This window comes from Labrus bergylta, chromosome 17 (assembly GCF_963930695.1).
Source record: "Labrus bergylta chromosome 17, fLabBer1.1, whole genome shotgun sequence".
NCBI classification, from domain to species: domain Eukaryota; kingdom Metazoa; phylum Chordata; class Actinopteri; order Labriformes; family Labridae; genus Labrus; species Labrus bergylta.
The window spans coordinates 25,789,058-25,801,656 of NC_089211.1; positions in this window are offsets into that span (position 1 = coordinate 25,789,058).

Consider the following 12,599-nt stretch of genomic DNA (forward strand, 5'->3'; position numbering starts at 1 on the left):
AATATCATTAAACTATGTTTAATCTCGTTTTGGGGCACCAACCTGTAATCAGGTAAATATAACTGAAACTGAGATGCGTTCACTGGACAATCCGAGCTCGGAATTTAGAACACTGCCGGCCGCGGATTAGCTGCGCGCCAAAAACTTAAAACAAAGGAAGATTGTTGCAGGAAACAGGAGATCTTCTTGGGTCTCCGAGCACCGAAGGTCAGCGCGTGAAAGAGAGCGAGCAATGGAAGTCTTGGAGCTTTGTAGCCTGGCCTGCTCCATGGGGGGTCTACCTCAGGTCCCCTCCAATGAGGAGAGAGAGGTTCCGGTCCCCCCTTTACTTCACACGTAGGTGTGAAGTACCGCAGGGGATTCTGGGATTAAGAGTCCTTTTAGGCCTCTTTGTGATCTCAGTGAATAACTCAAATGAGGCTTTTACAGAGGTGCAGGCCCAAGTCCATTGTTTGACTGTCCTAAGCCTGCGTGGCCCAACATCCCCCCTTTGTCCTGAAGAATGGGATTGCGGGTCGCGGTCTTTAGGGCAAATAGGGCCAACAGTCCATGTGTTAGGAGACCAATGTTCAAATAGTTAGTGAGCAAAAGTCTATACATTTTGAGAGGCATTCGGTCTGGGCAGACACTGAGGCAAAGTCTGGGCAGACTATCTAACTATGTCTAAAGCTAGGCATAAAACATAACCAGGCATTAGCAAAGCTTTGTTACTCAAGGTGTATTCTTTAACAAAACAAATGAAACAAACAGACAAGAGGAGGGGAAAAAGAGAAGAGTATAAGGTGTAGGTTTGTGGGCTAACTCCTAGCCTGGGCAGGAGTAAGCCTGTGGGAAGGTGTTTGTGGCGTGTAGGTGTGTAAATGTACATGTACATTATGTGTCTCCCTACCAATGTCAAAACACAAAACAGGGACTAGGAAACATTCATGTCGGTAGAGTGACATTGTTGTGTTTCTAGAGTGGAGGCTACACCCCCACTCCTATGTGGAGTCAGAATCAGGTTCTCTGTAAGCGAGGGAGTCCTTAGGGAGCTCGTAGGAACTCTGGTTATACCTACCCTTCTGTCTCAGACTACGGCCATCCCGAGAGTTCCGTTCGGATCTGGTAGTGATCAGTTCTCCAGGCTGGAAGCTATTCTGTGGTTGAGTCCCACCTTCACCCCCCTGGCTCTGTTCTCTATTCTGCCGGTGATATGGTCTCCTATTCTTAGCACAAGGCAACTTGTTGCCCTCACGTGACACGTGACGTAAGCGTGTCTGCCAAACCGCCTGTGCGAATCTCTTGATCTCTTTCATACTAAGCTGATGTGTACGACTATGCAGGGTGACATCTGAACGCACGCAGCCATGCAGATTGTGCATGAAGATGGACTTGAAAGTTGGGTTCGCTTCCAAACCTGGAGCCTCACGTCCCTGGAAATATGCAGATCTTAGTCGCCAGTAATAATCTTTGGGGGCCTCGTGCTTCTGGTGCAAGACACTGAAAGCACTAAGAAGGGCAGATGCAGGGTCAATGTAGGTGGAGTATTCCTGGCGCAAAGCATTGCAGAGTGCAGAGTACTGGTATCTGATCTCAGGCTGAAGGGTAGTCGTGAAGTTACGGACACTCTTGGAAGTTGTCTTCCAGATCAGCCTGAGTTTTTCTCTTGTGGATGCATCAGGTACCTCACTGAGACACAGGTTAATCTCTCTGAGGTAATCATCGATGCAGAGGTCTGAGTTGTCTGGATCAAACCGCTCTACATCCTCTGCCATAGATTCAATGAGCCTTATGTGCATTCTTTGATCTCTGGGTAGAAGGGAGCCATCCCAGTCATCTGAGGTTTGGATATTCCTCAGCTGTGAATCCTGCAATGGGAACCTACAGGTAGCAGGAGGGAGCCTGGTGTTATCTCTGCCTCTGGGGGCTGAGAAGTCACCCCCCTTCCTATGTGGTGATTCAAACCTGTGAAGGTGTGAAAGGGTGTCACAGTTGTCAGAGAACTGGGGCGTTTCCCCAAGGAGCGGGGCTCCACAGTCAAAATCAGGGAAAACTAGACTTATTTCCTCAGTCCTTGGGTTATCCTGGCTGCTCGGTTCTTTACTGAGCTTTTTCAGCAGGGTTGTTTGATCTCTTAAGGGGCTTGGTCCAGGATCAGAGTCATATCCTGACGATATGTCTTGCTCCATGCTTACCTGTGCTCCCTGAATTAATTCAAACATGTCCAACACTTTCTGCTTGGCAGTTTGTAAGTGCTGACTAACAGATTTGTTTCCTTTCTGCAAGGATCGGACCTTTGGTGGGAGTGTCCCCATGAAATCACGGACACTCCTAGTCGTAGTCTTCCAGATCCGTTTCAGTTTTTCATGTGAGGACGCATGAGGCAGGTCAAGGAGACAATGGTCAACTTCTCTAAGGTAGTCGTTAATACTTGAATCTGGGCTATCTGGGTCAAAACGCTTCAGATCTTTGGCCTGAGGTTCTATCTACCTGGTTCGCAGGCCCTGACCCGAAGGTTGGCAAGGGTCGTCCAATTCATCTGACGAATCGTAAGCCCTGTGGTTGTCACGGTAGTAGGGTTGTAACCGTGGCGGGGTTTGTGTTCGGCTCAGATGTGGCCGTCTATCGTGGGACAGGTAGCGTTCGGTGACCAATTGGGCCCGTGTCTCCTCCCTGTCTCTAGGGGGAGTAAAGCCTCTCCTCCTGCGGGGTGAGGGTTCTCTTCGCTCAAAGCGTATTGCAGAACGCGGGGGCCCTTCATCTTTAATCATCCAGCTCTTTACCGGGTGGTCTGAGGACGTGTTGGCGCTTTTGTGCCTGGGTCGACCCGGCGGTGCCTTCCCCTCTCCTCCAGATCCTGCAACATGTCTGTCTCCCTCCTCCAGGGGCTTGTTTCAGTCTCCCATCCTTCGTCTGAGGTTTCCTCAGCTGATCTGGGGGCTGCAGTACTTATCTGCCTATCCTGAAATCTGAGTACCGTGTCACTTCGTTTCTTCTGTTCGACCAGTTTGCTGCTTTCATGCAGTGTTTTATTCTCCTCTTGCAGGGCCTTGCAATTTTCCTGCAAGGTCTTTAGTTTATCCTGCATTCTTTCGAAGTCGTCCCACAGGATCTGTCCTTCTTCTAGTACCCGGGCTAGCTGTTCCCGGTGTATCTCATTCTGCACATTTGATTTGCGCTGGTAAATTAGGAGAATTTCGCCTAGAACATCTGAAACTGTACGTGTTGGCTTCCCAGTTGGTTGATTTGCATATTCAACCAAGCCCTTTAGATTCTTTTCACATGTGCTGAGGGTGTAGGAGTTCAGGCTGTCAAGCTCCTCTATAGGGAGGTGGATAAGATTAGCAACTACATCTTGAAGGGGTGGATCATCTGATCCATAGTGAGCTTTGGCCCATAGTTGATGTATGTCTTCTGCATACATTCTGTCTTTATTAGGGGTGAGCCTGGCTCTGTGGTTGACAAGATCAACTAGCTCTTATAACTTCTTATCACTAATGCTAATTGACTAGCTATATAGGTTGACACTCTCCTCTAAGGAGAGGTTCGTCAGACCGGCAGCAGTTTCTTGCAGTGCTGCGTCGTCTGATCCAAAAGGAGTCTCAGCCCCCGACTCACCTAGGATCTTGGTACACAAGAGCAAATCTTATCTAAGTTTCCCAACTGATCACTGCAGTCTATCCTGGAAGATAGGAGAGGGGATTCACACCTCAAGTCCTCAAAGGAAGGGAGGAACTCACACCTCTCAGATAGCTGGCTATGCAACAATGAAGTTACACTCTCATCTGGCCAAATGGCTCACAAACAACAAGGAGCACCACAATCCTTTAGTAGAATACTTCAGGATCAAAATCTAGATTAATGCAACAAATCAAGTTCCTTGATAAGTCACACTAGCTGCATCATTATGTCCAATTGTTGTATGGACCCAAAGGGGACAACAGTTATGGCTTTAACCATTAACTAACAACATACAACACAACTACGCCACAGCTTGATGTCTGCTTTGCTTAAACCACAAAAATTTAAAGAAAATATCATTTTATTCAGAAGGATCCTTTTTAGGATTTAAGTTTGGATTACTGTGCATTTACAGTGCAATAAAGCTGGTTTATTGAAAGCCTCACACGGGGCACCATTTGTTGGGGTTGTATCAAGTCAACTTTGGTTATATTCTTTAATAATTATACTTAATTATTAATAATATAAATAAAATATCATTAAACTATGTTTAATCTCGTTTTGGGGCACCAACCTGTAATCAGGTAAATATAACCAAAATATCACTCAAATCAGTCTCAAATTAGTTATTTAATTACTAATATTATTAATAATGAATAACTATGTTTAAGAAAATTGAAGGCGTGAAATCCGTACACAAAGCCTTCGCACCCAGCTTATATCACAATGCAAATACACCAGTAATCACAAACAACTTCTCTCTTAAATTATAACAGAATTTATCTAAACAAAGCAACATCAATCCAAAATCAATGAACTTAATTAAACAAATAACTATTATAAACTAATCTAAGCAACAAACATTATCAAGCAAAGGCTTGTGGAAGGGGTGTGAATGTAGGTGTGTGTGTGTGTGTGTGTGTGTATGTGTGTGTGTGTGAGAGAGAGCGAGAGAGAGAGAGAGAGAGAGAGAGAGAGAGAGAGGGGGAAGAAGAAAGGGGGGGGGAGATGGCTTCGTACCCTCGTGGTCGTTCACGATGGCGCAAACCTAACAAAGACCTGGGTGCGTGCGCGTGTGGATGAAAGGGAGAGAGAAGGGGGGGGAAGATTACTTCGTCCCACGTGGTCGCCCTTCCGATGGCACACACCTAACAAAGGCCTAAATGTGGCCTTAAGGTCTAAAAGAGACTGAGTTCGGCCCTACGCAATCTGTGTCTCTGAGGCGTCTGGATAGCCGCGAGTGTATAGATCTCTGTGCGTAATGGCGCGGTGGTGGAGTTGGTCTCCAGATGTACGTTTACACGGGAATATGTGTGTATGTGTATGTTCGTAGAAGGGGAAATAAAAGAGAATAAAAGAGAAATGCGTGCCTGAAGAGGCCGGATCACAGTCCGACTCCCGCGCCACAACTCGGAGTAATTCCCTTCATTCACAGAAACAAACCAATAGCCGAATTCAGGTTACACTGGCCTTTCTGATCAGGAGAGTAATACCCGGTTATAACGCTGTTACGCTAAACACATATAGGACGCAGCGGTCCGAAACAACAAGAGTTTTAAACAGTTAAAACTCAGGACGCAGGTCCAACAAAGATAAAAATTACACTGTCTGCTTTGATCAACAATTGTTAAAAAACACTCTCTAAAGCTAATTCTGCCCAGACCTAATTAAGCCTCACTTGTGAATCGCTTTGTCCGCGATTGGTGAAAGGAAAAGAGTCCGGCGATGGAGCAGATCTTCTGTCCGTCCTGGTGCAGAGGTGTCTGATGGCGGCAAGGGTCCCTTACGGCGAGAGCGGCTTCGTTGGTTCTCCGTCGAGTGGAAAGATGTCCTTTGATGTCCTTTCGTTGCAGGACGGAATAAGACCGTTATCTTTCTGATAATCTGTTATAGTCTGACGCTCTCCGAGAAACTGAGATGCGTTCACTGGACAATCCGAGCTCGGAATTTAGAACACTGCCGGCCGCGGATTACCTGCGCGCCAAAAACTTAAAACAAAGGAAGATTGTTGCAGGAAACAGGAGATCTTCTTGGGTCTCCGAGCACCGAAGGTCAGCGCGTGAAAGAGAGCGAGCAATGGAAGTCTTGGAGCTTTGTAGCCTGGCCTGCTCCATGGGGGGTCTACCTCAGGTCCCCTCCAATGAGGAGAGAGAGGTTCCGGTCCCCCTTTACTTCACACGTAGGTGTGAAGTACCGCAGGGGATTCTGGGATTAAGAGTCCTTTTAGGCCTCCAAGCCTCCATTGTTTGACTGTCCTAAGCCTGCGTGGCCCAACAAATGTTTATATCTTGAGTGTTGTGTTGTGTTTGAGTGTTGTTTCAAATGTTTGTATCTTGAGTGTTGTGTTGTGTTTGAGTGTTGTTTCAAATGTTTATATCTTGAGTGTTGTGTTGTGTTTGAGTGTTGTTTCAAATGTTTGTATCTTGAGTGTTGTGTTGTGTTTGAGTGTTGTGTCAAATGTTTGTATCTTTGTTTCCTGTCTTAATTGTTGTGCCGCAAACGGAGCCGCTATGACGCAAGGCAAATTTCAGACTACGTCTGACAATAGAGTATTATCTATCTATCTATCAATTACAAGAATAAAAGAGGAGCGATAATCATAACTAAAAGAGAAATATGACAGTATGCCTCCAATGAACTTTTTTGTTGACATTCATTGAGCTAATTTTAGTTTACTTCATGTTCAAATCTAATCTGACTTTGCAATAGGCTGAAAGGAGAGCACCTGAATTTGTTTTGCTTCAAAGTCAAATAAATAGTTTTAAAATAAATAAAAAAGTAACTCTAAGTAAATTCTCTTTCTAAATCCCTTGATGTTCTGTAAAATTTGTCTAAAATACTGGAAACATTTTAATGGCCCGGCCCGTCAGAACCGAACCGTGACCAAAAAACTGAGGTACGTATTGAACCGTGGGCTGACTGTATTGTAGCATCCCTAGTTTGTGTGTGTGTGTGTGTGTGTGTGTGTGTGTGTGTGTGTGTGTGTGTGTGTGTGTGTGTGTGTGTGTGTGTGCGTGTGCGTGTGCGTGTGCGTGTGCGTGTGCGTGTGCGTGTGCGTGTGCGTGTGTGTGTGTGTGTCTCTGTGTCTCTGTGTGTGTGGTGTGTCTGTGTGTGTGTGTGTGTGTGTGTGTGTGTGTGTGTGTGTGTGTGATGAAGGTAATAAAGTAAGTTGGGACACTAGTCTGTTGCTTTTGTATTGGGTCTTGTTGTGGTTTTAAATAGCAGAATATATACTTAAGGAACACAAATCTGAATGCTTCATCTTACCTCTATAATAACATACAAAACACTATACAATAATGTAACAGGTTATAATATGTAAATAAATAAAGGTAAGCTACATGTCTCTTTAACCCAGTGGTTCCCAAACTTTTTTTGCCAGGCCCCCCCTTGAACATAAAAATGGCTTTGGGGGCCCCCCAGATGTTACTGAATACATTTTGTGTGTGTGTGTGTGTGTGTATACAAAAAATACTGACAATAACATCCGTTTTTAGTCAAATATCTGTATTTTTAGAATTTATCTGAGATTTGCCAAAACAGAAAAAGAATGGCAGCATCAACGTGTGAAGATTAAACTTAAACAAAAATATCATGCTAATTCTAAAGTAGCAATAAAGAGTATAACTGCAACATTCAACTGAACACTTTTTTAAGATGCAACAGTAATAATTGTTTTTAAAAATTTCTTGACTCTCTGCAAGTAAACAGCTCCTTCTGAAAAACTTAATGAAAATCTTCTTTCAAGCTCTATTCTCCCAGTCCTGAAAGAATTTCAGTGACTTGTGTGTGCTTGTTTTGTGCTACAGATCTTCTCCAGCCTGGGCTGCAGCTGTGAGACAGCCACTCTCAGTTCATTTTCAATGTCTAGCTTTGATCTGTATTTTGTCTTGATTGATGCAACTGCTGAAAAACCTATCTCACATAGGTAGGATGTGGCAAATGGGAAAGTGTGGCCAGAGCTCTCCTGCCAAGCAGTGGGTACTCCTTTCCTACTCCAATCCAAAATGCAGACAATGTCTTGGTCTTGAACTGCAGCCGCAGTGTTGAGTCTGAGGTGACATCGATGAACTGTTCCTCCTCTGCAGTGCTGAAGTCATCAGCTGGGGTTGCACTGAAAGGGTCTCGGATCCAGTCATATTTTGCAGAATCTTGCAGTGGGAAATACCTTTGGAAGTGTGTTTGAAGGGCAGAGATGTGGCTTTTTACACATGGGATCACTGTGTTCTGCAGCTTGTTCCCCTCAATAAATGATTTCAGGCTTTCAAATGAGTCTATATTCCCATCTGTAACTCGCTGCTCCCACAGCTCCAGTTTTCTTGTGAAAGACGTAATTTTATCTGCCACCTGTGGGAGGTGTGTCTTGGTGCCCTGCATCTGCAGATTTAGTTCATTGAGTTTTTGAAATATGTCACTGAGATATGCAAGTTTCATGAGAAAGTTGTTGTTTTTAAACTTGTGGGCAAGTTCATTCCCCTCTTCCTCCAAGAAGATTCTGATCTCATCCCGCAGTTCAAACACCCTGGACAAAACCTTTCCACGTGACAGCCACCGGGACTCACTGTGGAACAATAAAGCAGTGTGACCAGAGCCCATCTCCTCGCACAGTGCAGAAAAAATTCGGGCTTTGACAGGCCTAGTCTTTATGAAGTTTACCGTGGTAATAATATCTGTCATCACATCGTTAAGCTCAGGACTCAGCTGTTTAGAAGCGAGCGCTTCTCTGTGGATCATGCAGTGCGTCCACTGCACGTCGGGGGAGACGCTTGATGAGCGCCTGCAGCCCTCCCCGTTTCCCTGCCATTGCCTGGGCCCCATCCGTGCAGATGCCCACACAGTCGTTCTATGTCAGATCGGCCTCTTTCAAGTAAGTTATTAAACAGCTCAGCTGCAGTGGCTCTATTCATCACACGTTTACAGAAAAGCAAATCCTCCCTCAGATCATCAGCGTCGATGAATCTGACATAAGTTATTAATAAGCAGTCCTTGTTGCTGTCGGTCGCTTCATCCACCTGCAGGGCAAAACGGTTGTCCCGTATCTTGTCATTAAGCTGCTCCTCGATGTCTTTTGACATGTCATAAATACGTCTTGCAATAGTATTGTTTGACAGAGGGATAGTTTTTAATTTACTGGCTGTTGCTTCATCAATCATAGTAGAGACCATATCAACAGCGGCGGGCAGTATTAATTCCTCCGCGATGGTGTGTGGCTTTTTACACTTAGCAACTCTATATGTTACTTTATATGACGCCAGTTGAGCATTTGACGGCAAAACGGCTGCTTTGGTAAAGGTGCTCTGCTGTGCATGACAGCTGAGAAGTTTCTTTTTGAAGAACTCAACAGGCTTGTGTGTGTGTGCGGGACGGGTTGTTTCTAGATGGCGTTTTAACTTGTTTGGCTTCATGCTGTCAGATGCTCATACTTTGAAGCACAACACACACTGTGGTCTCTCTTCGTTACCCACCGTTGTACAGGTGAAGCCGAGGGCGAGATATGACTCGTCATACTTTCTTGTCTTTGATTTTGATGTGCTATCTGATGAAGACTCATTGTCAGCTTTAAGTTTTGCTGGAGGTCCTCTCTCAATATTCGCCATGCTTGGCTAGTTGCGCTAACTGTAGTGCATTGTTTGGAAATTGGAACTTTTCTTCTTCGTCTTTTCCCACCAAAATTTTCGCGCCCCCCCTGTTATGGCCCACTTTGGGAACCACTGCTTTAACCTAAAGTATTAAACACAGAAAGGCTATCGTACGCTTAACAGTCATACAATCATTCCCCTATAAAAATACTACCATGCTTTTATTGTGAAGCACGGTAAAAATACTACCATGCTTTTATTGTGAAGGACGGACATCAAACTTTCCTCCTCGTGCAGAGAGCAACACAGTTAGCAAACCTCGTAACTAACAGGCAACTAAAATAACACTAATATTAACACGGGAAAGAATTAGCACTAGGTAGGCTAAGCACAAACATGTAATGAATTTGACATGACTCTTCTTCAACTACTGTGTGGCTCCAACTAAGCCGGGGGACAGTTAGCGAGCATGTCGGGGCCGTGACGTCAGCTAATTAGCATATAGTGGGTTTTTTTCAGCCAAGAGAGCTCAGCTCCACTATTGTAACTGCAGCCTACATCCCCCCTGATGCCGATGCAAAAGCTGCTATGAAGGAACTTTACACCGCTATCAGTAAACAACAGACTGCTCACCCGGAGGCTGCATTTATAGTTGCAGGTGATTTTAATCACTCAAACTTAAAGACAGTGCTCCCTACATTTCCCCAGCATGTTTCCTGCAATACAAGAGGAAACAAAACTCTGGACCATGTTTACACAAACATCGCAAGAGCCTACACCACGACCCCCCTCCCCCACCTGGGACAGTCAGACCACCTTTCTTTGTTCCTCATCCCCAAGTACTCCCCACTCATCCAACGTGTGAAGCCATCAGTGACAACGATTAAAGTGTGGCCAGCGGGGACAGACTCTGTACTTCAGGACAAGTTCCATCACTCAAACTGGAGTATGTTTGCTTCTCAGGCTACCTTGGGCTCTCACACAGACATTGACACCTACACCTCTTCTGTGCTGGATTATATCAATACCACCATCGACAGTGTTAAAACATGGAAGCAGATCACCACGTACCCAAATCAGAAGCCATGGATGAACAAGGAGGTGCGTCTCCTGCTGAAGGCCCGCAACACCGCCTTCAGATCAGATGATGCAATGGCCTACAGCGTATCCAGGGCAAACCTGAGGAGGGGCATCATCAAGGCCAAGCACTGCTACAAGCTGAAGGTAGAGGAACACTTCTCCAACTCCGACCCCAGACGCATGTGGCAGGGCATCCAGGCCATCAGTGACTATAAACCCAGAAACTCCACCCCGATAACCACAGATGTCTCCTTCCTGAACGAGCTAAATCACTTTTATGCTCGTTTCGATAGAGACAACAGGGAGACGCAGACCACGACCAGACCTCCTGCAGACAACCAGCCCCTCTCACTCACCTCCACAGACGTCCACGCTGCACTGAGCCGGATCAACGCTCGAAAGGCTGCTGGTCCAGACGGCACCCCTGGGCGCGTGCTTAGAGCATGTGCGGAGCAGCTCACTGGGGTTTTTACGGACATCTTCAACCTGTCCCTCGCCCAAGCAGCTGTGCCAGCATGCTTCAAAGCCACCTCCATTGTCCCAGTGCCGAAACACTCCAGCCCGACAGGCCTGAATGACTACCGCCCTGTAGCACTCACACCCATCATAATGAAGTGCTTTGAGCGACTGGTCCTAGCACACCTGAAAAACTGCCTCCCACCCACACTGGACCCATACCAGTTTGCCTACCGCAGCAATAGGAGTACAGAGGATGCAGTTTCCACTGCGCTGCACTCTGTGCTCACACATCTGGACAATAACAACACATACGCACGAATGCTGTTTGTTGATTTTAGCTCAGCATTCAACTCTGTCATCCCCTCCAAGTTAAACACTAAACTCGGAGACCTGGGCTTCAACACCTCCCTCCGTCACTGGATAACGGACTTTCTGACCAACAGACCCCAGTATGTTAGGTCAGGACACACCTGCTCCACCACCATCACACTCAACACAGGCGTACCACAGGGCTGTGTGCTGAGCCCATTCCTCTACTCCCTCTTCACCCACGACTGCAGACCTGTACATGGATCCAACACAATCATCAAGTTTGCGGACGATACGGCGGTGATTGGCCTCATCAGCAACAACGATGACACAGCCTACAGGGAGGAGGTACAGCATCTGGCCGCCTGGTGTGCTGACAACAACCTGCTCCTCAACACCAGCAAGACGAAGGAGCTCATCGTGGACTTCAGGAGAGAAAGAGGAAGCCCATTCACATCAACGGGATGGCTGTTGAACGTGTCTCCAGCTTCAAGTTCCTGGGGACCCACATCACAGAGGACCTCTCCTGGTCCACTAACACCTCCAGTCTGGTTAAGAAGGCTCATCAATGCCTCTTTTTCCTGAGGAAACTGAAGAGACACCACCTGTCTTCAGCTGTACTGATGAACTTCTACCGCTGTGTGATGGAGAGCATCCTGACCAGCAGTGTCTCAGTCTGGTACGGAAACTGCTCTGTCACAGACCATAAGGCGCTACAGCGGGTGGTAAAAACCGCCCAGCGCATCACAAGGTGTCCACTTCCTGCCATTGAGGATGTCCAAAGGAAACGCTGTCTGCGGCGAGCTCACGGCATCCTTAAAGACTCCTCCCACCCTGCCCACAGACTGTTTACCCTCCTGCCCTCCGGTTGGCGCTTCAGAAGCCTCCGGACCAGAACCAGCAGACTGAGGAACAGCTTTTTCCCCAGAGCTGTCTCTCTACTGAACTCTACCCCCCGAACTCTGAACTCTGTCTCTCTCTCTCTCTCTCTCCCTCTCTCTCTCCGCCCCCTGCTGACCCCCCCCTTTCCCCTGCATATCACCTCACACCCATCATCCCCCCACCACTCCTCCTGGTCACACACACACATCTCTCATCCACCTGTATTATTGTATTATAGTATGTTCATATCACCTCAATAAGTTATCGACCTGTACAATATGTCCATATTCTTTATATTATCTGTAAACTAGTATAGCATGCTCACTGCACCTTAATCTGTATATTATAATCCTAAGAATATACTTATATTTATAGCATTTATTTATATTTATAGCATCCCATTAATCCAGCCATCCAGATATACCTAATAATTCACTTTTTTTAGTCTACATCTGTAAATTTTGTAATTACTGTACATAGCACAGACTCTTGCACTTTCTGCTTATTTGCACTTCTGGTGAGATGCCAAACCTCATTTCGTTACTCTATACTTGTATATGTGTAATGACAATAAAGTTGAATCTCATCTCATCTCATCTTAAGGGGAAAGGCAAGCTCTCTGTCTAGTCT